Consider the following 23,858-nt stretch of genomic DNA (forward strand, 5'->3'; position numbering starts at 1 on the left):
GGAGTGTTCGGGCAACATGGCTGCTGGGAATGTTTGCTCCTTCTGTGAGCTTGAGGTTGGTGCTGTCCTTGGTCCTGAAAACCCCCCTAGGGACTTGGTCCCCAGTGACAGCCTCGAGCTCCCAGAGAAAGGCACAGGCTAAAGCTTTGGGTGTTTGCCTTCAGCTCTTCAGACCATTCTCAGCTGGGTAGACCAGCTATTCTTTGTCAATCTTGAGAGCATGGTTTTGACACAGAAGTTGGTTCTTTTCCCCCAGGTCATGCCAAACTCTTCTTAGACTATTCCATGTAGGTAACAGGAAAGCCTCCCTGGTAAAGACCTAAGAGGTGTATTACTAGAAGTGGCTTTTGGAAAGCTACCATTTATTCTTGATGCAAAACTCAAAACACCGTGAGTGTCAAAGCATTCATTCCTGCTTGGCTAAAGAGCTAATGAACGAAGGAAACTGGTATGATAGACTTAAATGATGCATCCGTCACCTTTATTAGATGTAACCCGAAGTAAATTTTCTTTATAACAGTAATATTTCACTTTTACTGTTTTGACATCTCTAAAGCAACGCTACTGAACTGCAGAATTACCCACGTACAATTGAGTAGCTGATACACGCATTCTGACTTTGTGAACAATGATGGGAAAGATTTCATCATCTCATTAAGATGGCATTGTCCCTAGATACCTGGTTTCATTTTGGCATTCTTTCTAAGAGTATAGCAAAGGGCTATTTCAAAGGTTGATTATTTCTCCTTTCACCAGTCATGCTCAAAATCTCTAAATATCCTGAAAATGATGCAAAATTGAATGAGCTTATGGAACACTTCAATTTGTCTGTTCACCATAAGACAAAGTAGATTTCTAGCATCCACAAATAGCTAAAGAGAAAACAACCCTGCACAATAGTCATAGCAGTCAGTAAAGAAACCATATTCTGAGACTCCAATTAATTTAATTGCCAATATCTAAAATCGTGTTAAATAAACTAAGACAGTGAGTCACCAAACTGTCAGGCCTCTTTTATGGAGCACGCTGGTTAATCATAGGTATCCAACTGCCTGAGTGTGATGTTTTCCCAGAATACAAACAGTTTACTCCCCAGTTTTCTGCTTTCCTTTTTGTTATTTGCTGGCCCCATTCTGACTGGTCCGTTCCTGACTAGATCACATCACGAAAATCATGTCCTGGATGACTGGTTTGTTTTCTTTGTACTTAATAAAACAATTCAGACTTCCTTATTTATTTCTTGTTTCTTGTTTATTTTTGAGCAAACAGCAAGATATGGCGAGAAGAAGGATTTTGGAATTCGACCTGACTCGGACATCTAGTCCTTTCCTTCAAACAGCGTGGGACAAACTCTTGGACGCTTTATTTTCTCATTAAGACCGCAGAGCTATAAGGACTGCTCCATTGCGTTTTGGTGAAGAAAATACAAAAAGGCATATGAAAGTGCGTTAGTACCTTACAAAGAGCAATACAGCAGAAGTTAGTATTCTTATTCTACCCAAAGCCAATAAATTATAATGTAGAGAGTAACTAGAATAAATATGGGAGGTAATTCGTCCAGTACAAGCTTAACAAACCTCCAACCGAATATACACATTTTTTCCTGCCTTAAAACTCAGTGTGTTGTTCAGAAGTGCCCGTTAACAAAATATGTTGCCTTCTTAAGGAATTTTAAGCACTAGACCAAGGGAGAAGGACAAGACGTTCTAGGATCTGCATATGTGAAATTAGAGCATTTTCACACAGGGATATATTTATAGATCCAAAGGGGAGAAATGGTAAAGGTGAAGAAATATTCTTGAGCTGGCAAGGTGTTTCTAAAGATTACTCACATCAGCATGGTAGCTGCCATTGTAGTGCAATGCTCTTCAAAGTACTGGAAGGCCCAGAGTCATCGTTCCATCTGGGGGTCACGTCATCCCCCAGGGGAAATGCAGGCATGGATGGTTTTCTAACGTAAATGCAAAAAATAGGATAAACTTCTTGGTTCAGAAGCTACAAAGCAACAATGTTTATTTACTTGCCTTGACTAATATTGTCTATTGGTCATCAGCAGCATTGAATATCCACTAGTTAAAAACAAATGATTTACAAGTGATGTGTCTTAAGTAGGGAAGCATATTATGTATTTTCTCACACCCCCTCTTGATAACCAGGAGTGATCTTTAGTCTCTGCTACATGCAAGCTATGCCTAGCATTAAACTCTAGATGGAAACTGATCCAAAAGAACTTGCTTGAGATTTGCTTTCTGGGAGTCTTATTGGATTTCCAAATGCATAAATAGTCTATTCTACACAAATGAATGGGGTGTATGATTGATAGCCCAAACTTCTAACTTTCCTTGTGTGTGTTCAGAAGGCAGCCTTTTGTCCTTCACTTCCTCTGCTCTAAATCTGGTTTCTATTTCCTTTCTCACCTGTGTGTCCTGTACCAGGAGAGCCTGCATACCACAGGACAACACAAAGACAGAAAATGAAGCACACAGTTCTCAGTTCCCCAACCCTGGGGAAGCAAGAACAAACTGAAATTCCACTGTCATTCTTCGTGAGTCCCAGCAATGTTTCTGCAGTGAGCTCTAGACCCAGCAATTTCTACTTTCAAATTCTCAGGTATGACATTTATTTAATATCTGAAGAAAACAAAAGACTGACACCTTTACCTTGTCATTTCATGCAAACGTACCTTCAGGTTGATGTCTTCTTTAACTCCAAACAATTTATCTGCCAACCCTACCACTTCCTTCACAACGTTTTCTTGGCTAGTGCCCTTCACATCGAGGTAATGGCAATTGGCACTAGTGAAATGACAGGAAATTGCCTCTGCAAAGTAGACAAATTAATATGAGGGAAAAACATCCCGTTAACATCACCAACCAAGCAAGGAGTCTTCTTTTAGAGACTCAGTTATTTCACTCACATTTGATTTCTAGATTGAAAGCTGTTCCATTGCGTCCTAAATCAGTCTCTTGGTGGCTCAGTATCTATTTTTTTTCCAGCAAAACGCTAAGTGAGAAATCACACGAGGTTGTCAACTAGCTGTGATACTTATTTTCATAAGGTATATGTGGAGCAGAGAACATAATTATGTAAGTAAGAGGTCTTTAACTTTTTAGCATTTGACTTTTCTCATGAGTGGATATTCCTCAGTCCTAAAAAGGAATGTATTCCAGGTTTTCCTCATCTTCTTATTCACAGAAGTTAGATACCCAATCAAAGTTGTGATAGGTTGTTATTTCAATGGCCAGAGATCATGAAATAAAAAAGAACATGAAAATACCTTGTGGAGGAAAATAATACACACATACATCTCCTCTTAAATCAAAAAGTCACTTAAAGCCCTATGCCATTTATAAGTATTACCCAACTTTTTCCCTTCTGAGGATAAAACTGTAGTTACTGGTTCTCCCCATTAAAAAGGTTGTAAACTGATCTAAGCTTCAAGGCAGTAGTTAAAGCTCACCATACCCTCCTCACCTGTCAGAAGGACTGCCTACTTTGCCCAAAACATCAACTTTCTATGCAGTGGAGTCATAAACTCCATTTCCCATGTGAACCTCAGTGTCATACCAAGCCATAGGGCAGCCTGAGGCAACAGGGAAAAAATAAGCACTCCTATATGCATCCTTTCATATACTTTTCCAGTTTCATTGTGATATAATTCACATGTCGTATTGAATTACTTTCAGGTAGAAAACATAATGATTTGATATATGTATATATTGGAAAATTATTACCACAATAAATTTAGTTTAAATCCATCACTACATTCAGTTACAATTTTCCTTCTTGGGATGAGAACTTTTAAAATCTATTCTCTTAGCAACTTTCAAATACACAATACTGTGTCAAGTATAGTCACTATATTGCACATTACATCCCTAGTACTTATTTATCTTACAACTGGAAGTTTGCATCCTTTGACCACCTTCACACATTACCCCTACCCCCTGAACCATCAATCTGTTCTCTGTTTGTATGAATTTGGTGTTTTGAAATTCTACAAATAACTGAGGTCATACACTGTTTTTTTTCCTCTCTCTGACTTAGTTCACTTAGCACAAAGCCCTCAGGTCTATCCATGTTGTTGAAAATGGCAGAATTTCTTTTTATGGCTGAATAGTATGCCAATGTGATAGACCACATTTTCTTTATCTAGCCATCCATCGATCCACATTGAGGTTGGTTCCAAGTCTGGCCATTGTGAATAATGGTGCAATGACTATGAGGGTGTAGATTCTGCTCCAGATAGTGATTTTGTTTCCTTTGAATAAATACCCAGAAGTGGAATAGCTGGATCATACAGTAGTTCTGTTTTGAATTTTTTGAGGCACCTCCATACTGTTTTCCATAGTGACTGCACCAATTTACATTCCCATTTATCTATATTGTAGTGGTTAATACTTTTCCAAAACCTTAAAGTGGTTGGAAAAATACTTAAAAATTGCAGAGTTGGTATATTAAAAGTCACATTACCTGTATCATTGGGCTTGTACTCCTCATTTGCACAGTCCTGAAGATCACGCTAGTGAAGAGTCTGATCTTGTCTTTATTTAACATTTTGGCATTGTGCTCATCATGGATGTTTTCAAGTAATTTTAAGTTTTAACAATACTACATTAAAATGTGATTTAACTTGGGGCCAGCCCCGTGGCCTAGCAGTTAAGTTCGCACACTCTGCTTTGGCAGTCCAGGGTTCACTGGTTCAGATCCTGGGTGTGGACCTACTCGCACCGCTCGTCAGGCTATGCTGTGGCAGGAGTCCCACAAATAAAATAGAAGAAGATGGGCATGGCTGCTAGCTGAGGGCCGATCTTCCTGAGCAAGAAGAGGAGAAGTGGAGATGGATGTCAGCTCAGGGCTGCTCTTCCTCAAAAAGAAAATATTTAACTTGATTGCTGAGTTTTTTTGGCAAGGCCCCTACCCTGATAAATTTTGCCTTGAGACCTCACCCTTATCCTGGTCCTGCTGAGCAAGGTGGAAACATGAATGAATGGAAGATGAAATCTGGCAACTAAGCCTTGGTCTCAGTAGACATCAGGGTTGGTGTGAGAAACTGGAAATCCTCACTCTGCCCCAAAGAAGACCTCAATATTTAGTATCAACAGCCATGTTATCCTGGGGAAATGTGAGCCCACAGTACTCTCAGATCTGCTATATTTTAGAGAAGGAGACATCTGGAAATTTGTGAGGAATCTTGTCAATTTTTACTGTAAGCAATAGAATCATTAAGTTTTAACCACTCTGAGGCTAAGGGGTGAAAAGCATGGCTGCCTGCTGAATCTGATTTCTCAGTGGTTAGTTCAGAATCTCAATCCTAGGTTGGGATCCTGAGGTCACCTGGTTTCCTACTGATATGAGCAAAAAAGCATGAGATAGGCAAATGTATTTACTGGTAAATAAACCAGACTGAATGCCAGTATAGTTAAAAGACACAAATCTTCTAAATTTAATATATCAACATTTTTGTTTCTAACCCATTCATCTTTGAAAAGTGCAGTGATGTTGAAACAGTAGCTGACACCAACCCACTTAAACTACTTTTGCTTCCTTATAATAGGTTGTTGATTAACTAAAGCATGTGCAATAACAGAGATAATACTGCGCACATGCCGGTAGGGAACCTATAGGCCCAGGATGACCCTGGAACCAAGAATCTTCCTTCAATTAGGAAAGTCTGGCTTCCAGCCATCCAAATGGCTTGATTACCATTTTGGACTGATTCAAGACTAGCCAAAAAGCTTACATTGCCCACCTGTTTCTTAGTAGCCCCTCTCACCTTAAATTTTGCCCCAAACCTTGGATTAGAGAGACAGATTTGAGAGCCTTGCCTGCTGTCTCCAGCTAACCTCACAATAAAGCCTTTTCTTATCTCAAAAGCCAGAGCCATAATATCGGCTTCTATATGCATTGGGCAGCAGGTCCTTGCTTGGGAGCCATTTCTGGTGACCATGAAGGGAACACGTCCTGTGACCGCCCACCTGAGGCTCTGCACCACCTAGCAGGATGTCAGCTCTCATTGCCGACTGAGCAGCCACCTAGACTACTTCTCTAGAGGCTCAGCAGATTGAAAAGAGACTATATGATCAATTGTTATTCTCGATGTACTTATGTAAATAATTGGGCCATGTTTGAAACTAGACATTTTGCAAGCCAGTCGATCTAAATTTGGCTAATTTGGTAAAAATGAAGGGGATTTTAGAACAAAAATTGTATATTTTATATATATATATTGCATGTATAGTTTCTAAACAAAATATAACGCAAATTCTAGTTCTGCTAATTGTCTTTGAGGTTTTGTTTTCTAGCTGCAAGCTGCCCTGGATCGTGGATTCTTCTAGTTTCCTGAAATACCTGGCAACAAATCTCCAAAGTAAAGTTTTCAATTTTTTGCATCCTTTTTATTTGGAATCACTGAGAACCGACACAGGTCTTTTTTTTTTTTGCTTCATTTCCAGGAAGTTTTATTTTTCAACTCAAAATATTGTCAAAGTTCTACACTTATTTCAATTATTTTATTGAGAGGATAAGGATTTATAACGTTGTGTAATTTCAGGTGTTCATTATTATTTATCAATTTCTGAATAGATTTAATTGTGCTCACCACCGGGAGTCTAATATTTATCCGTCCATCCACATGTGCCCGTCTACCCCTTCACACACACCCTCAGCCCCCTTCCCCTCTGGGAACCACTAATCTGTTCTCTTTATCAATGTGTTTATTTATCTTCCACATATGAGCAAACCAGGCAGTCTTTGCCTTTTTCTATCTGGTTATTTTGCTCAATATCATGCCCTCAAGTTCTTCCTATGTTGTTGCAAATGGGAAGATTTTGTCTTTTTTCATGTCTGAGTAGTATTCCATTGCATATATATACTACTTCTTCTTTCTCCATTCATCAGTTGATGGGCACTCGGGTTGCTTCCATGTCTTGGCTATTGTGAACAATGCTGCAATGAAATAGGGATGCATAAGCCTCTTTGAATGGTTGATTTCAAGTTCTTTGGATAAATGCCCAGTGTGGGATAGCTGGGTCGTTGGGTATTTCTATTTTTAAATTTTTGAGAAGTTTCTACACTGTTTTCCATAATGGCCGCTCCAATTTGCAGTTCCACCAGCAGTGCATGAGGACCTCTTGGTAAAGACATCCCACTGTCCTCTCATAAAGCAGGGAACAGAGGCCCTAAGTGGACCCGGAATGCTGGAGGGGTGCACCTTCAGCCACTGAGGTCGGGACACTCAGGTAAACTCCAAGCAACCAGGACCCCATGGGGTCTTGGGGGCCATAGGAGCCTGCTGATGCACCTTCCTCCTTGTTCCCTGGAGTGCCCGGAGGAGACGTAACCGCCACAGGGACAAGGTGGGGTCCAAGGAAGGAGGAGAGCTCACTGGCAGCTGTGCAACTCATCCTGGAGACCACCAGCCCAGCCAGGGTCACCAGGGCCGCTGCCCAGTCCAGAGACAGAGGTGGCGGTGCCCCTTCCAGCCTAAACCCCGTGCAGCCCAAAGGATACCAAGACCCCTTCTGAGCACCGGCCGAAGTGGTCGAGTAGGATGCCCAGGCGGGATACAGAGTGGGGCTCCTGCATGACCATGGTGAGGAGAGGAGCCCGCCTGGCGTGGGCCCCACTTAAGTCTGTGGGCCACCCTGCCTCCAGGCGGCTGGAGGGGTGACTATTGGACCTTGCCAGACCAAGGGTACGGACATCCAGCGAAGAACAGCATCACTCTCCATGTCTGTTGCTTTTTGCAGACACACCTCTCAGCCTGGCGTGTGCTCCCGGGACCACTGCAAGGTCCAGGCTTTTCACTGCACATCCTGCATACAAAGACTCACAGAGATCATCCCTGCCTCACAGAGTAGAAAACCTACTCTTGAAGGGCTGGCTAACTGGGTCAAGGTCAACCAATGAGAAACTGATCCCACACTCTTAACTGCATAGTTTCCATCTATTTTATTCCACAAGGCTCTTCCTTCCACAAAGCTGCTGAAGGAATAAAAATTCAAATATTCAGCCCTGGATGTAATGTGTGCTTTTCAAAACAGGTGTTTACTTTAATTGGAGTCCAGTCTGAAATACTACAAACTGTTTGGCTGGTCATTTTTTAAAAAGTATTCATTAAACACCTCTCTGAAAAGTCTGAGCCACACGTACACACACTCCACTCGTTTCCATTCCTTTAGATTTGAATTACAATTTCAGAACCTGTTCCATAAAGGTCATGGTCTTCTCTTATGAAAATACTTTAAGAAAAAGAGGATAAAGATATTTCTAGGCTCACAAATATAATGAAGTTATATGTGGTAGTTATAAGACAATCTTTCTGTAACTCATTTCCAGGCAAGCTTATTTTCTCCAAGCCCATTTCTAATGTCAGCCATGAGAAAAACAAGTCTGAAGAATTGAGACAAAGTGTGGTGTAAAGAGTCCTAGTTCATCTTTCAGCATGAACTAGAAATTAAAAGATATATATGTATGAACCGGGAGAACATGAAAGGTTAAAAATGGTCATTTGTGGTTTGGATGGAGAAATGTCAAGAGGACCAGGGTAAATTATCTAGGGTGGTGTGAAGATCAACCAACCAACAAAGCTTTAGACACATCTCGGGTATCTATTTTGTGCAGGGCTCTCTGCAAACTGGAGAATGGAAAGGGGTGCAAGCAACTGTTCGTGTTAGCAAAGAGTCGACAATCTAGCTGGAGAGAAAGAGGTAAGTACCTAGAAAGGGCTTAGCCATTAGCAGGAGAAATTTCTTAAAGTGACTGAGTGTGGCCAGAGGAGAAGGAGGGAGGAGGAACCAGGGACACTGCTGCGGCAAGAGGAGTTCCTGTGGGAACGCTCAATTGCCCAAAAATAATGGAAGAACGGGACCTAGCCGTCTCCCTGGAAATTTTGTGCTTCCTTGGTCATTAATCATATTAGTGTATATATTTCTATAGATGTAACAAATGAGTATAAATGTTTAAGTAGTCTGATTTATTTATTGAATATTAAATGATATTTATTATTTAAAATTTAAAAATAATATTTATTATTAAATATTTAAGTATTAAGTAGCAGTGTTGTGATAGAATATAACATGTAAGTGCGTAGAAAAATTGGAGATATAGAGAGAATTTTAAAAAACTAAAATTCCCTCATGCTTCTGCTCTCCAGGAGAAAACCATTGTTAAAATTTCATGTAGTTTTCACTCTTTATATATAGCTGGAATATACACATGTATATATTTTACAAAACTGGTATCCTTTTCACCTTATAACATAAGTATTTTCCCATGAGTAAATATTCTCCAAAAGCACAATTTCCTGGCATGTAGAGTTACAGATTATTTTATTTCTCTTTCCAGCTTTACTGAGGTATAATTGACAAATAAGAACTCATACAGATAAAGTGTACCATGGGATGATTTAACTTGCCAATAACTGTGAAATGGTGACCACAATCAAGTTAATTAACAATCATCATCTCACACAGGTCTCTTTCTGTGTGTGAGGGGAGAACACAAGATCTATTCTCTTGGCGGGTTTAAAGTACATTATTATGAACTGCAGTCATCGTGCTGTACATTAGATCCCCAGAAGTTATGTATCTGGTAAATGAAAGTTTGTAACTTTCACCAACACCGTGAACAACTATGTCCCCGCCCCCACGGCAGCCACCATTCTGCTCTCTAGAGGTACAGACAAGTAGCAAATTTTTCATTGTGTTTTCAACCATTTGACAGTGATCATGAATACTGATCCAAAAAAATGCTAGACTTTATCTATTTTAAAATCCTTGCCATTCAGACAGGTTAAAGAAAAGATTTATGTTGTTTCAATTTGACAGCATAGGTAGATTGAACACTTATGTATATGTGTATTGACATTTGCATTTCTGTGATTGCCTGTTGATTTCTGAATTAGAGTAGGTAAAGCAGTACTGTAGTAACAAGAAAACCCTGAAATGTTCATGGCTCGACAAAATAAAAGTTTATCTTCAACATGTCACAGTTAATGTGAGTTGGACAACTCTCCTTCACCCAGAGATTCAGGGTCCACACATCCAAATGGATGCTGTGTAGTGCTGCCTCCCCAAACCTGTGACCCTTGAGGACACCGGTGAAAGGGAAGCAACAGTAACGGTGGCGCTGACAGAATCCAAGAGACTGGAGCAAGGGCCCAATGTCTGAGAACTGGGAATGGAGTTAAGGGGTAGAAAAAGTGGGAGTCTGGAAGCTGGTGGGTCAGAGAAAAATACTTATGGACCAGAAGAGGGAAATATCCTTAGAAGATGTGGCATGTCCCGAATTTCCATGATGTTTCTCCATTCAAGTATTTCAGGATTAGATGTTTCTCTAAAATACTGCTGCAATCTGCGGGCCTATTCTTGTACCACAGAAAACCAGATTATACCAAAATCTCCCTGGAAGCCCAGGATCACTGTCTGCACAGGTGGGCAGCAAGTGGTGGAGACATCTTCCTCCCTGCTGGCCCCACCTGGCAGGACCATGTAAGCAGTTGTTGTGAATAGATTTGAAAAGCACTGTGTCTGAGCCAATACCTGTTCCCTCGAATGGAAATGCACGCTGGCTGTCATGGAGGGCTATGTAAACAGTTACTTTAGAAAATCTTCAGGTCTTATTAGCTAGGGTCCGGAAGTACAACATTTAGGATTCCAAAATTTCAAGGATTGGCCTTCAGCAAAACTTAAGGAGAGAGAAATGGAGACAATGGGAAACATCTTCAGTACCTGTCTACATTTCAATGACTGAGTATCCTACAGTCATACAATGGATATTACCTAAGGGTGAAAATGAATGGGGATGTTTCTATCATTAAATATGAAAGGAAATTATGTCCAGGATATACTAAGTGAAAAGAAGCAAGCTGCACAACTATATGAATGGTACATGCCTGTTTTTAAAAAGCCCATCTTTCATTTGGTTCTTCTCTTAGTTTTCCTCAAGTAGGTTATTATATATCTGGAAATTCTCTTTCATACTTCCCCAGAGACTATAAAATCCACTTTGGAAACACCATGGGTGCATGCAAGACAATCTGATCAGCTGAGGAATGTTCATGCTCGTAGAGTGTGGATGTCGTCCACCTGCCACTTAACTGTGTCGTGATGTCCGCAATTTCCTCCTGTGAGTGGCTCAGCCAAAACAGAAAAAGACTGTGCATGTTCATGTATGGATGCTGCAAATGTTATATGTGGAGAGAAAGGAAGTGTGGTAAAGTATCAACAAGTTCCCGTCGCTAGTGGGATCCATTCTGGTATTTTTCAAGTTTCTGTGTTTATATTTTTCAAACTGAAAAGTTTGGGAAAAGAAACAAATGTCACCTGGACTTTATGCTTTTCAAAATTCCTTAATATAAGTGGCTTCACTAGACCTATTCAACTGGTGTAGGTGGACAACGGCTACTTAATGTTATGATATTTAAATTTATCCCAGTTAACTGTCTTATTCTAATATTTGGGAAGTTATTTACAGGGATATGTCTTTCTGTTTCCTTTGTGTTATTTGCTTTTATTTCCTGAGGAAGATTCACCCTGAGCTAACATCCTCAGCCAATTTTCCTCCTTCACCTGAGAAAGATTTGCCTTGAGCTAACATCCGTTGCCAATCTTCCTGTTGTTGGATGTCAGCCAGCACCACAGCATGGTCACTGACGAATGAGTGGTGTGTGTCTGTGCCAGGGAACCAAGTCCGGGCCACTGAAGTGGAGTGTGCCGAGCCTGACCACAAGGCACCCGCGGCTGGCCCCTCTGTTATTTCTTGATGTGCTAGATACAAAATCAAGTTTTCTCTTTAAAAACTAAAAACAGGAATGCTCAACTTATAATTTTCCTAGTATTTTAAAATGTACCAAAGTAGAGCTGTGTTCTAGAAACCAAATTTATACAACTCTGCTTTAAGAAGTAGGCAAAACATAGGACTCGATCATTGATAATTATCAATATAACATTTGAAAGGTCTCCATAAGCTTCTATGTGCATATGCCCATGTTCTTGAAATACAGACAGTAAAAATACTTTACTTTTCTGCAATCAGATCACTGATAGAGTGAATTTTCTATTTCCTTCCATGAAGCTTTGATGGGCTTCATCACACACAGTCCTCCCAAGTATTAAACTTCCTCCAAAGGCAGCAGGACCAGGAAGCACAATCAAAACCCACTGACAACATCAGCTGGGTACTCAGAGTTGAATATAAAATATTTAAGACTGAGAAATAGAGGAAATCCTACAGAGCACAGGTTCAAGACCTGTTTCCCCAGTGTTCACTGACTAAGCAAAGCCCTTGGCATCGGCATCAAGCTTGGATTCCAGCAGCCCTTGATCCTATCTATGAGCACCGTGTTACCGATGGTTTTACTTGGCAAAGCCTGTCCGGTCCACGCGTTGACTCTATTTCTCATTCAAGACACAGCAAATCACCAGGGGCAAAATGATATTGTCATGCTCCGCTTTGAAGAATAGGACTTTGAACGTGTTGGTTTTCCTGTGGACCCTCGTGTGTCTAATATTTGCATGGTTCATACCTGGATTTTTAATGAGAAAAGGTACAAATTACTATTGACAGTAAATTATGTTGTCTACAAAACCACTACCCAATCTAGAACAGAAGAGTGGGCTGGGTGGAGGAATTGATGAGAAGCTCAAGGAGATATAAATACTCATATATACTCATAGACACACATGCACATGCACATATGTGATAGTTCAGTATCTGAAGCATCAATATCTATGGGTCCTTTATTATTTCTAAAAATAAAGAATAACATAGTATAGACATTCTGATCTCCTTTTACAGAATCATAGTGTAAAATAGAATTCAGAAATAACTCTTTTAAAGACAATGATAAATACAGACTGAAAGCCGCTGCCTCCTACATCGAAAATCAGAACAATTTACAACACTCACATTTATTCCTCACGAGGTATGCAGAACTTGGAGGCTACAATATAGTAAGTTATTTTAAAATACTGAGCCAAAAAGAAAAAGTGCATATGGGCCACGCACTGTTTCAGTACCTGGACTGACTCACCAGAACTGCTTCAATGCGGCCTGTGGAAACGACAAGCTCAGTTTGTGAATCCCGTGGCAAATAATTCCAGTTTCCTGAAGGCATTACTGACCCCACCAGGGCCCAGCCTCTTCAGGCAGTATTCACTGGCGTCTGGGAATTTCCCTTTGACAAGCCTTCCCAGGAGAGTCTAAGTCGGGTGGTCTGGACTGCTCTCCGAGAAACACCGCTGTAAAGACCGGTTCCTCCTCCTCAAATCACAAGAATCACGTGGTCCTCTAAGGACTCAACATTTTCTCCTTATATATATGTGAATCCCCATGAAGATGATTTCCAGTAGATCGTCTGTTTAGCTCACTTGTCTCAGCAGACCAGGCACCAAGGAAAACATTAGCATTCAAGACATGACTGACCTTGAAAGTAGTTCAGATTCAGGCATCACTAGTGATTTTTTTTTTTAAATTAAGATTATGATAGATTACAACCTTGTGAGATTCCAGTTGTACATTGTTGTTCGTCAAGTTGTGGGTACAGCACTTCACCCTTTGTGCCCTCCCCCCACCCCCCCTTTTCCCTGGTAACCACCCATCAGTTCTCCTTGTCTATATGTTAACTTCCACCTATGAGTGGAGTCATATAGAGTTCGTCTTTCTCTGTCTGGCTTATTTCGCTTAACATAATACCCTCAAGGTGCATCCATGTTGATGCGAATGGAACAATTTTGTCCTTTTTTATGGCTGAGTAATATTCCATTGTGTATATATACACCATATCTTCTTTATCCAATCATCAATTTCTTGGCACTTAGGTTGTTTCCACGTCTTGGCTATTGTAAATAATGCTGCGATGAACATAGGGGTGCATGGAACTTTTGGAATTGCTGATTGCAGGTTCTTAGGATAGATACCCAGTAGTGGGACGGCTGGGTCATAAGGTATTTCTATTTTTAACTTTTTGAGAAATCTCCATACTGTTTTCCATGGTGGCTGCACTAGTTTGCATCCCCACCAACAGTGTATGAGGGTTCCTTTTTCTTCACCACCTCTCCAACATTTGTCACTCTTGGTTTGGGATATTTTTGCCAATCTAATGGGTGTAACGTGATGTTTCAGTGTAGTTTTGACTTGCATTCCCTGACGATTAGTGGTGATGAACATCTTTTCATGTGTCTATTGGCCATCCTTATATCTTCTTTGGAGAAATGTCTGTTCATGTCCTCTGCCCATTTTTTGATCGGGTTGTTTGTTTTTTTGTTGTTAAGCTGTGTGTGTTCTTTGTATATTATGGAGATTAACCCTTTGTCGGATAAGTAGCTTGTAAGTATTTTTTCCCAATTAGTGGGCTGTTTTTTTGTTCAATCCTGTTTTCCTTGAATCCCCATGAAGATGATTTCCAGTACCTCATCTGTTTAGCTCACTTGTCTCAGTAGACCAGCCACCAAGGAAAACATTAGCATTCAAGACACGACTGACCTTGAAAGTAGTTCAGATTCAGGCATCACTAGTGATTTTCTTTTTAAACGAAGCTCAAAAATATGTTCATCTTACTCTGCGGTTTCCAACACAAGGTACTTTGCAGACCATTGGTCTGTAGCTCTTGAGAACCAACATCACTGTAAATCCCAATAAAATGTCCAGTGAATTTCAGTTCTGTGGCAGCCTCTCAGAAACCACACACCATACTTCTGTCTTGAGTTCCACTTACCTGTGTGGAAAGAATGCCCTTTGGCTCCTGAAGGAGGTGAGGCTGCGGTAAAGCCTCTTCCAGTTTTCAACCCCTGAGTGGTGGTTTCCTTTGGCAAGAAGTTGATGCATCACAGGGGTTTCTTGCCTGAGAGCAGGAAGCATCCAGAAACCTGCAGTGATGGGGTGTTTTTCTCTGACGCAAACACTTAGGGGGTCAGTGCCCTTGTGCTTCACGACAGGAACCCTCCTAATCATTTAGAAGGTTAAAGATAAGGAAGCCTGTGTTTTTAAGTAACACTGAATAACACCTTTCTATATTGCTTATTTGTTCTATATGGATAAAATTTAATTCAAGAAAATATAGGTCCCATGAAAGACTCAAAAGCTTTATAAAACCCAAACTTACTTTGCACCAGTAAATTGTACTTTAGCCAAAACCTTCCAAATCCTTCAAAAATAATTCTAAAGGAGGCATCTGATTACACAAGAGCATTGAAAAAATTAAATTGATTTGAACAAGTTTAATTTGGAGCTGCTGCAATGTTGGATATGCAGATTTTTAACAGAGGTCACAAAAAGCGTGCACACAAAGATACAGGTACAAAGGATAAAATAATACTAAGAATTATGCTAAATAGCTGATTATTTCAAGAAACCAAAAGGCCTGAAACCACTATATAAAATATGATATATATTAAACACTAACATCCACATAATAGTTTTTATTATCGATTTTTATTTATCGATTACATTTAAAAATGACCTGCATAGTTAATTATATATGGAATTGTAAATGAGTATTATACATGAACCCCTTTCGGAAGGCAATTCCTTGTTGCACTATAGACATCTCATGACACTGCAGAAAGTATCCTTTTTGGCCATCCATCAATGAAACAGTTGATACACCGAAATATTAGGAAGGTTCCAAAAAAAGAGAGAAAATTTCCTGTTCATCTTCAAAGTGCTTTTCATGGAGAGTTAAGCACTTGCCTTGTTTAACTGGTGAACCATCAGGAAATCTCCTGGGTCAAAGAGATTCTAAGAATTAGAAGAAGAGGGTTTACATGTCAAAGACTTGAAGGAATCACGCAACCCTCTTTTTACTGGGATGCTAGAATGGAATGCCATTGTGTCCCTTACCAATTCCATCTTTCCAGAGCACCACTTGAGACACCTAAACACGATCAGACTGATAATGTAAACACCCATAAAGTGAAAAGATACCAACGGCTATTTGCCTCTACGATTGGTAATGTCTGAGCTATGTCAAAGCACCTTTCAAAAGAGCCTATGCAGCAGGAGATGTGTCTAAACATTCAAAATGAATCCACAGTATTGGATAACAATATTATTCTCAAGAGAGAAGTGGCCTCAGGATTAGGTGCATCTTCAGATAATGTAACAGCAAAAAGGGGCAATGGATTTTATTTTATTAATTGGCCCACCAGGTGGCAGGCATCATTCTAGCGAGAGATTGAACCAATGGTTCAGCTGCCCTTTTGAAGCTTATGTCTAGAAAATAGTTTTAGGGATTTTTTTTAAAGACAGGAAGTTGAAGGGCCCTCTTTAAAGGCTTGTGAGGCCTACGGGAGAACCACAAGCCCTTCTGCAGGGCTGACACGCAGCCAGAGATTTGTGGTCTTCATCTCTGGCTGCACCCTCGAGCCTTCCGGGAGCTGCTGTAAATACTGATGATCAGGCTCGCCCCAGACTGACTTAATCAGGTTTCTTAGGTGTTTGGCTAGCCACGGGGACTTTTTAAATCCCTAGATGATTTGACTTTTTTTCCAAGGTAGGGAAACTACTGAGTTATAGAGGAAAGAAAATAGAAACACAAGAAATTGAAAACAAAAGAGAAGGGGGCACTTAGAGGATGAAACACAGGAGTCAAGATAAGGGGAAGAGAGAAAAAGATGACTCAAAAGAAAAATGGCACCTTGGAGTCATATTATACTATTTCATTCTTAAAACAGATGTCACAGAGATTTTTTTCAAGGAAAGAATACAGCCTGTTCAGTGTAACCTATGGGTTTTACACTTATTTCAAATGCTGAGTTTCTGATGAAATTGAGTAACGAGTTATTTTTCCCATATTCCACCCCCCTCCAGACATATCACCAAACGCAGAAATGCTGGACTTAAAATGAGCCCCTTAAAATGAATAGATCCCACACAGGATGGCAGGAGACTGGTAACCCACGACACTGGAGGGCACTGAGAGCATTCCTTGCTCCAAAGGCCAAGGTTATCAGAACCGACCTCACACAAAATGGGATCAAGCTCATACACCTGACTTCTTTCTTCGCATGGAATTTTCCATTAGCCTCACAAGTTTAATCCTCCGATTTGGGGCCAGGATCCTTGTAGCTGAGGTCTCTGGGCAGGTCCCATGCTTGAGGCCAAACATGTCTGCACAGGCCTTGCCCATAACAGCCATTTGGCCAGGACAGGAAGGTTGTGAATCACAAAGGACACCTCGTTCCTCTGTTGCTTCGTTTGGTTCTGCACAAGGCTCAAAATCCTCTCGAAAACTGTGAGAGAAAGTTTTATTGTTGTAAGCCGCCCAGTTTGTGGTACTTTTGTTATGGCAGCTCCAGCGGACTAAGACAGTGCTACGAAACAAAAAAACGAGGACACCAAAACTCAATTTCACCTAATTTCACTTCATGTTTACAACTAGCGTTGCTGCAACCCTGGCACTGATTCATGTGATTAAGAAACTACAGTTGAACCTTAAACTTTTTCAGAGACGTGTGAAGTACCCAGGCCCAGTAACCATCTCAGAGAATTGTTTCACCAGAACAGCTGTACTAGCATGGTTCTTTCATTCGTGTGACTACTGAGACACACTGAGCACACAGTGAGCAGTGCTCCTGAGACCAACTTTCAAACACCCCAGTCGGTGAGAGGAACATTGTCACTCAGGGGAGACAAGTTGATGCCGCTCAGTTTGGGATTCGAGAAGGGAATGCACAGTGTTGCCTCAGCATTTTTAATTTCTAAGCTGTAAGCAAACATGTAATGTTTTCTCTTTGCTGTGGTTCTTTTCATTGTTCTATCGGACAAGAGTCTTACTTTGGGAACAGTGGCCAAGCCAGGGGAAACCACTGTAGGCTTGGTGCTGGGAGGCCACACAGACATCTGTCACCTCAGAAAATCTTCTACAAAGAAGTGAAAGCCAGGGCGTTTGCATCCCAAAACACCAGAGGCATGTGTGAGTACACAGCAGGCCCCCAACTGAAACCTGTAATGGGGCCTGTTTGTGAGGAAAGAGTTGCTCGAAGATCTGGGCTGACTATGTCTATTTCAAGCTCCACCTTTTGGGTCTGTCAAGACGAGGTCAGATGTGGTGGTGGTAACAGAGATATGACGGGTACAGGCCTCCATAATGCCACTGGGACCACTGCTCAATAGCCTCCCAGCTTCTCTCCTCCTGTTCTGGGGAGGAGAGATGACGTCATCATGTCAGGATGGAGAGGATTCTGAGCGGAGGAGAGGCAATGAGCTCTCTTGGCAGCTGTCAACACTAAACTGCCAACACTGTGGAGACATCAACCAACTGTGCCTGTGTGCCTTGGTGACAGACACAGAATGTCTAACCTAGGTGGGCCTGAGAGAACATGGAGTCCATAGGCGTTGTTATCAGGTCAAGCCCATACAGGTGAACTTGACAGAGCTGGTTGCCAAGAGAGGCGAGACCAGGGTCTGGCATTCCAGGTCAGCCCTCCTTCCCTGCATGAGTAGCAAAGAGGAAGAGCCTTATGCAGAAACTGGCTCAAAGATATAACAACTAAGAACCAAAATAGAAATGGGATGAAACTGGACTACTCACCATAACCAGAAGTAAATATCATAGAAGGAAATAATCGCCAACTTCCAAAGATGGGAATATGGCTAATTTTTCCTCTATATTTTTCTGCATTTTCTAAGCTTTGAAAATAAAATTATGTTTTTAAAATTGATTGGAGAAATGGGTGGATGAAACAAGTGGGGAGAATTTGATAATTGTTGATTCTCGGTGATTGTTATATGGACATTCTTTGTACCATGTACCTTTCCGTGTATTTGAAATTTCTCAATAAAGGCTAAAAATAATACAAGTGGATTTTTAGTCAGTGAGAAAGTCCTGATTTTTCTGTCCTTGATAAGACATATTTCTGTGTAATACCTTTGTGCAATTGTAGAATTAGGCGGCCAGTGCCAATTCAAGACTGCCTGTTAGTGTTAAGTGCCATTAAAGCTTGAAGAGATATCCTATCTCTGTTTAAATGTTGAAAAACATCTGTAAGGCTCCTCCAAAAGATAAATAGAATCACCACATAACCCAACAATTTCACTACTAGATATCCACCTAGGAGAACTGGTACAGGAACAGATGAATGGATAAATAAAATGTGAGAAAGATAGATGAATGTATATATATGTATATATGTATTATTCAGCCAGAAAAAGGAATGAAGTTCTGATACAGGCTACAACCTGAATGAACCTTGAAACATGCTAAGTGAAATACACCAGACACAAAAAGACGAACATATGATCCTACTTCTATAAAATATCTAGAACAGGAAAATTTACAGAAACAAATGCATTAGAAGTGGTCTTGGCTGTGGATGGGAGTTATTGCAGAATGGGTACAGAGTGTCTGTTTGAGGTGTTGAGAGGGTTTGGAAATAGTGGTGGTAGTTGCACAACATTGTGAAGGTACTAAATGCCACTGAACTTTACACTTAAGAACTGTTCAGATGGTAAATATTCTGTTACATATATTTCACTTCAATTTAAAAAAATGGATTCGTGCAAAACGTTGGGAGGTTGAGAATTCCCTAAGAGAAGGAGATAATATCAAGTATTCAACACCCAAAATGTAACCCTCTCCTCTCTTTTCTCAAATGCGGGCTTGACCAAAAAGCCTGTGAACCTGACTTTGGTGCTAGTGAAACATCCTCTGTGGCATCGTGCCAACAGGACAGCCTAGTGGCTCCAGGGTTTGGAGAAAAGGGGTGTCCCTATGTTCTTAGCACCCGTGAGAGCCAGATGCCCTCAACAGGAAGGGCCCCATGTTACCACTGGGTGTTTAGGCACCATGGCTGCTGGGAATGCTTCCTTCCTCTGTGAGCCTGGAGTTTGCACTGTCTTTGGTCCTGAAAATCCCCTTAGGCACTTGGTCCCCAGGGACAGCCTGGAACTCACAGAGTCAGGCCCAGGATGGAGCTTTGGGTAGTAGCCTTCAGTTGCTCAGACTGTTCTCAGCCAACAAGACCAGCTATTCTTTGCCAAACTTGAGAGCATGATATTGACAGAGAAGTTGGTTTTTCCTCCCAGGTCATGACACACTCTAATGGTCTAAGAAAGACCCTTTCACCTAGAGAAAGGGAAGGTTTCGCTGATAAACACTTGGGAGTTGTATTACTAGAATTGACTTTTGGAAATCCTACCATATATTGTTGATGCAAAACTCAACATATACTGAGTTTGAAAGCATTCATTTCTGCTTGGGTAATGAGTTAATTGAATGAAAGAAACCGATTTAACACCCTTAAACGATGCATCAACCAGCTTTATTAGATACAACCCTAAGTTAGTTTTCTTAAAAACAATAATATTCCATTCGTACTGTTTTGGCATCCATAACGCAATACCACTTCACTGCAAAATTACGCACATGAAATTGAGTACCTGATACATGCATTCTGATTATGTGAGCAAGAGATAGAAAAGATTACATCATCTTCTTAAGAAAACATGTTCTTAGACACCTGGTTTCATTTTGGTTTTCTTTAAAAGGGTTATAGCAAAGGGCTATTTCAAAGGCTGACTCTTTCTCCTCTCACAAGGTATGCTCACAATCTCCAAACATCCTGGAAACAATGTCAAACAGAAAGAGCTTATGGGACACTTCAATTTGCCTATTCACCGTAAGACGAAGTAGATTTCTAGCGTCTACAAATGGTTAACTATTAAAAATATAAATCCAAAATAGTCATATAAAATAGTAAATAAATCATACTCACAAAATTGAATTAATTTACTTGCCAACATCTTTAAATAGCATTTCAGATTAATTTAATTAATTAATTTAATTAGTCAATTTATTAAATTAATTAATTTATTATTAATTGATTAAATAAACTAAGACAACGGGTCCCCAAACTGTCAGTTCTGTTTTATGAGGCACTCTTGTTGATCTCAGGTATTCAACTGGCTCAGTGTGATGTTTGCTCATAACATAAATAGTTTCCTACCAAACTTCTGCTTTCCTTTGTGTTCATCGCTGGCCCCATTCTGCCTCGCCCATTCGTGACTAGATCACATCACGAAAATGATGTCCTGCATTACTGATTTTTTGTTCGCTTGTTTTGTTCTTAGTAAAACAATTCAGACTCTCTTATTTATTTCTTCTTTCTTGTTACTTTTTGAGCAAAGAGCAAGGTACGGTGGGAAAAACAATTTTTGACTTCGACCTGACTCTGAAACATAGCTCCACGAGTCACATAGCCCAGGCCAACCTCTTGGACTGCTGATTTTCTCATTGAGACCACACAGCTGTTAGGACTGCTCTATTGAGTTTGGGTGAAGAAAATATGAAAAGGGACATGAGAGTTATACAGCAGGAGTTAGTTTTGTTGTTCTCACGAAAACTGATCTATTGTAACTTAGAGGATAACTAAAATAAATTCAGAAGGTAATTCATTGACAAACCTGAAACATAATATTTACAATTTTTTTCTGCCTAAAACTAAGGTTGTTGTTCAGAAGCCCCAACTGACTAAATAAATTGCCTTTGTGATGCATTTTAGGACTGACCAAGGGGAGAAGGACAACACTTTCCAGGATCTGCAAGTGTGACACAGAGCATTTTCATGCATGGGGTTTATTTATGGATCCTAAGGGAGCAGGGGTAAAGCGTGAAGTAAGATTCTTGAGCTGGGAAGGTGTTTCAGAAGATGACTCCCACCAGCATGTAGCTACCATTGCTGTGCAGTGCTCTTCAAAGTACCGGAAGGTACAGAGTCATCATTCCACTCAGTCCATCTGGGGGTCATGCCACCCCCATGGGAAATGCATGGATGGATGGTTATCCAGTGTGAATATAGAAAATAGGATCAGCTTCTTGGTTCAGAGGCTAAAATGTACATAGCCTACAAATCAACTATGTGTATTTATTTGTCTTGACTGATAATTTTTCTATTAATCATCAGCAGCATTGAATGTCCAGTAGTTAAGAACCAATACTTTACAAGTGATGTGTGTTTATTAGGAAAGCATATGGCATGTTGTCTCACACCCCCTATTGATAAGCAGCAGTGATATTCAGTCTCTGTTACATGCAGGCTATGCCTCTTATTAAATTCCAGATGCATGTGGACCCCAAAAAGCCTGCTTGAGATTTGCTTGCTGGAAGTCTTATTAGATTTCCAAATGTATAAATACTCGATTCTATACAAATAAAGGAGGCCTATGATTGACAGCCCAGACCTTTAACTTTCCTGGGCGTATTCAGAAGGTAGCCTTGTGTCCTTTATTTCCTTTGCTCTAAATCTGTTTTCTATTTCGTTTCCTACCTGTCCATCCTGGAACAGGGTAGCCCGCATACCACAGGACAACCCAAAGACCTAAAGATGAAGCACACGGTTCTCCGGTCCCCCACACTGGGGAAGCAAGAACAACCTGAATTCCACTGTCCTTCTTAATGGGTCTCCACAGGTTTCTGCAATGAGCTCTCAACTCCTGCACTTTATACTTTCAAATTAAATCAGATATGAGAATTTTTAGCCTTTTGAAGACAAGAAAAAACCGTAATCATTACCTTGTCTTTTCATACAAACATACCTTCAGATTGATGTATTTTTTAAGTTCATAGAATTTAGCTGCTAATCCTACCATTTCCTTCCCAATGTTTTCTTGGCTGGTGCCCTTCACAGGATATAGTGGCAATCGGCACTGGTGAAACGGCAGGAATTCGTCGGTGAAAACTGAACCGGTTAATGTGAGAAAAGACATCCCCCCAGCAACTGAGCACGGAGTCTTCTCCTAGAAAGTCAATTATTTCATTCACATTTGATCTTCAGATTGAAAGCTGTTCCATTGCATCACAAATCAGTCTCTTTGTGGCTCACTCTTTTTTTTTTTTCCTCAACAGAAATTACAAGAGGTTTTCTACTACTGTGATAGTTATTTTCAGAGGATGTATATGCGGCAGGGAATGTAGTTACATAAGTAAGAGGTCTTTAGCTTTTAGCATTTGATTTTTCTAATGAGTGGATAACTCTACATCCTGAAACAAATGTATTCTGGGGGTTTTCATCATCTTCTTAGTGACAGAAGTCCGTTACTCAATTGAGTTTGTGATGGGTTCTTATTTCAATGGCCACATCATGAAAAAATAAAACCTGAAAATACTTTGCAAAGGAAAATAATATACTCATTTCCCCCTCTAGGATCAAAAGGACATTTACAGTCCAAAAGCATTCACATACGATATCGGCCTTGTTTCCCTCTGAAGGTAAGAGGGAAGTTGCTTGGTTCTCCCCATTCTTGGAAAGTTAGAAACAGATCTAAGCTGTAAGGCAGTACTTAAAACTCACCTTCCTCCTCTCAAGTTAGTTATCTTAAGGTGACCACACCTGTCAGAAGACCTTCCTACTTTGCCCAAAACATCAACTTTCTAGGCAGTGGAGTTACAAACTCTGATTCCTATGTGAGTCGCAGTGCCATGCCAAGCCATATTAGAACCTGAGGCAAAAGGGAAAATGAACACTCTTATAGAAATGTTTTATATTTTTCAATGGTTAATATTTTTCCAAACCCAATGTCATTGAAAAATACTGTAAAATTGCAATATCAGTAAATTAAAATTCACATTATTTGAATCATTTTGCCTATCCCCCCTGTTTGCACAGTTCTGAGGATCATGCTATTAGAGAGTCTGATCTTGTCTTTATTTAAAATTTTGACATTAGTGCGCATCATTGACTTTTTTTGCATTAATTTTGATTTTTAAAAATGTTATTTAACTTGACTCCTGAGTTTTCTGGTGTCCCCCACCCCATTAAATGTTTCCCCTGAGGAGAGTGCCTTCTCGCCTTCCCTTCATCCTGGTCCTTTTCAGCCTGGTGGAAATATGAATGAATGGACGATGACAACCAAGCCCT

At 40.4% G+C, this 23,858-nt stretch overlaps 1 pseudogene; it reads right to left on the reverse strand.

The window, feature by feature from the left end:
- Positions 1-726: 726 nt before the first annotated feature.
- LOC103544472 (phytanoyl-CoA dioxygenase, peroxisomal-like) overlaps positions 727-23,858 on the reverse strand; it is a 53,317-nt pseudogene continuing 30,185 nt past the window's right edge.

This window comes from Equus przewalskii, chromosome 30 (assembly GCF_037783145.1).
Source record: "Equus przewalskii isolate Varuska chromosome 30, EquPr2, whole genome shotgun sequence".
Lineage (NCBI taxonomy): Eukaryota > Metazoa > Chordata > Mammalia > Perissodactyla > Equidae > Equus > Equus przewalskii.